We start from the raw sequence: 3,570 nt of genomic DNA on the forward strand, positions 1-3,570 counted from the left end.
GGCAGCTTTGAGGCCATCTTGGCTAGTCTAAACCTTTCTTTTACAAGTGGGATAACTGAGGTCCCAGGAGGAAAATGTCCTCAAGATCATCAGGTAACATGGAAATTAGGATCTGAGGGAAAGCACAGGAAATCTAGACAATCAAGTCAGGTTGCGCTAAAATCAGGAATCTATGAGAACTTGTCAAATTAGGCACGGCAAATTAGAGCCAACTCTAGGTAAGAGATGGGGCTCCCCAGAACACCTTCAACCGAGCAAGCTCGTGAAGTTCTATCTAAACTTTGAGAAAAATAATTCAAGAGTTGGTTAGTGATGTCTGCCTTGGCACAGGACAGGTGAGTCCTATTATTCTGCCACAACACAAAAGACAAGGTCGAGAAAGCTGGGACTATGGTTAGCCCAAGTGGGAACCCACAGGCTGGAATTTGGGAGGATGGGAAAGGTAGATCACCACTAAAAAGCAATGCCTAAAGGCAGTGGCTAGCCTGGCATTGAGGCCACTCAGCTATCCTCAATTGCTTTCTTTCTTTACCCTTCTCTCAAGATTCTATCATACTGCTTTGGAATCCCAATAACCTTACAGAATGCAGACACACACTTTATTTCATACAGCAGGCAGTTAAAGCAAAAATTCTGGATCAAATCCTGCTTCAAATTTTGCCTCGAGCCTCTTATCTTACAGTACTAAAGTTGGCTAGTCCCACTTGAGTCTTCTGTTCCCCATATACAAAATAAAGAGCCAGGTCAGAAATTCTCAAAAAGCATGAAAAGAAACAATAGCTCCGTAGGATGGGAGCAGCTATTATGTGGAATAAAATAGGTTTCCATGATGATTTTCTTTTGGAATATTGCTGGATTAATAAAAACATTTTTTAAAACTGCAGGACTTCTCAGATTCTTTACTAGTAAAATAAAAATCACCTTAAAGTGATTTGAATAGGAAGAGTTCCCTAAATTCACTTGAAAACAGGAAATACACCATACAAGGTAGTCTCTAAAGGCCTTTCACCTGCAAAATGTTATAATTCTTTGCTGATTTCCTTTGAGAATAGATATATAAAGAGAAGCATAATCAATGACCGGCTCATTTTACTTCTCTCTTGTGAACGTGATATGGTGGTTGGTTTTTAACCACAGTGTTTAAGTGGTTCAAAGTAAGTGGCAACCACTGGGGTCCTTTCTTTAGTAGAACATTTGAAGATAAAATCAATTGGTTTGAAAACAGCTGAAGCAATTTGTTCCTAGCAGACTAGATTATGTCAGTGACTTTAATGATGTGATTGGCAAAATTGCAGAACAATGTTGATTAAGGTTTTTGTTTTTTAAACTAGTATTGTCAGCATAGCTGCTATGAAGGTTTTTGATCTGAAAGTCTTGAGTAGCCAAATCCTGCTCAATCTGTGTGAAGGGCTTAGTTTTGCAGCACAGTGAGGGGTAAAGCTATATGATAACATACACACTATTGGAGCTTCCACATGTGTGGCGGAGTTCTAGGTGCCTAACTCAAATGGTTCTCCATATGGGGGAGATATCCAGCCTAGAGCAACTTCAGCTGCCTTTTTCTGTCTTTAGAGACAGACTGTTCCTTCTTTCTCTACTCAAAAGAGGCCACACCTGTTTGATCTACCCTATTACTGGTTACAAATAAATGTAAACTCTTCATAACAATAGTTTTCATCCAAGACTATTTCAAGGTCAACACTGATATATAGGAATGAATGTGCAGTGACTATGAACCAGGGCATCAGCAAGATGGCCTATAAAATTAAAACATATTATCACACTTGGCCCCACTGGAGACTTTGATGGAAGAGATCTAAAGTGGGTGCAGCATCTGTATTTTGTTTTGTGTTGTTTTTAAAGCTTTACAGATCCAACCCACATATCCATCAATAGGAGACTGGAAACAAAAAGTGTGGTTTGCTCATACAATGGAAAGCCACTCCAATAAAAAAGAAATAGCTGTTCTTACTTGCAGCAACATGTACGAATCCCTCAGACATTAAGTTAGGGAAAAAAGCTAGTTACCAAAAAATATACAGTGTAGAATTCTATTTACATGAAGTTTAAAAATGAGCAAAGCTAGTATAGGGTATTAGAAATCAAAATTGTAGTTTCTATGGGGGGGGGGAGTGGGATTAATCACAAAGGGGCATAAGTGTACTTTCTGGGGGTGATGAAAATTTTCTGTACATTGTTGTGAGTGATGGTCCACACAGAGGCAAACAATTTCAAAACTTGAATCGAATCCTTAAGAGAAGTGCATTTTATTGTATATAATTTGTACTTCATTTAAAAAAAATAGCCTAACTTCCCCGAGTCCCCAAATTAGGGTCCTGTGCTAAAGTCCATGAAATGGACTAACCCAGGGGGAAGGGCCTAACCCAGCTCAGCCCAATTACAGTCAGACCAATAGGGACCACTTCCCTATTTTCTGCCTCATATCACAAAACCCTTCGTTTTCACTTATCTTCCATAATTCTCCACCCTTTCTCTCTCTTTTGGATAACAAAACTCTAGAGAACTCAACATACAACAACTAGCTTAATAATAAACCCATTGGTGTCCAGGAACTGTGCCTCTTTTCTGTCTCCATTTCAGTAGCCACATCTGTATTCTTGGAAGAAGTCCCTTCCCTGCTAGGCCACCTTGAAGAGACCTCTTATTGAGCACCTACTATGTGCTAGACCTCGTTGGCTCGCTCATCAAGGTTATGTCATTTTCTTTTTAAAACAACACTGAGATGTGGACCAATGTCACCCCAATAAATTTAATAGAAAAATAACCATGAGAAGTAGATATTTTTACTGCCCTCCCCATTTTCCAGGTAAGCAATCAAAAAGAGAAGATAAGTTACTGGCTCAAAAGTGATATCAGGCTGATAAGTGGAGGATGCAGGGTTGGAACAGTAACTGCACAACCTCTTAGCATTTAAGGCCTCTTTTCTTCCAGGGCATGAGAGAGAAAAGCAGAGATGGGCATTGGAAGGAGAGAAATAGTAGAGCGTAAAAGGGGCAATGGTCCTCCCCTGACAATGCTTTTCATGCCCAGTGGCCAGAAATCAAGCTAACCAGGCCCCCCACACCCAGGCAGTCCCATGCTCTCTGGCTCACCCCTGCTGGGAGCTTAGAAGTAGCGGCCTCGGGGCGATTTTCATTTGGTATAACTTAGAAAACAAGAAGGAAGCAAGTGGGGGATGTCAAGATGTCTTTACTTTTCGGATTCTGGCTCTCTGAGCTCAGAGGAGTGGGTTCCCGCACGGGGGTGGGTGGCAAGGCATAGGGAGAAGCATTGGAACAAATTGAGAGAGAGAGAGAGAGAGAGAGAGAGAGAGAACGTCTGTGCGTGGAGGGGGGATTGCTGTACTCAGCGCAAGGCACCGGGGGAGGAAGAAGCTGTAGCGGAGGAGCTCTGAATAATTGATTCTTCAGCCGCACCAGACGACCAGGAGCGGGCGTAGAGCGTGGTTTCAGCACCACGGATAGCGGCGCGCGCCACCGCAGGCGCCCCCGCTGTCAGCCAGCCACCTATCCTGGCCTTGTCGCCAGCGTGCGCTCTGGGAGCGGGTAG

This window comes from Myotis davidii, unplaced genomic scaffold (assembly GCF_000327345.1).
Source record: "Myotis davidii unplaced genomic scaffold, ASM32734v1 scaffold209, whole genome shotgun sequence".
Classification (NCBI taxonomy): domain Eukaryota; kingdom Metazoa; phylum Chordata; class Mammalia; order Chiroptera; family Vespertilionidae; genus Myotis; species Myotis davidii.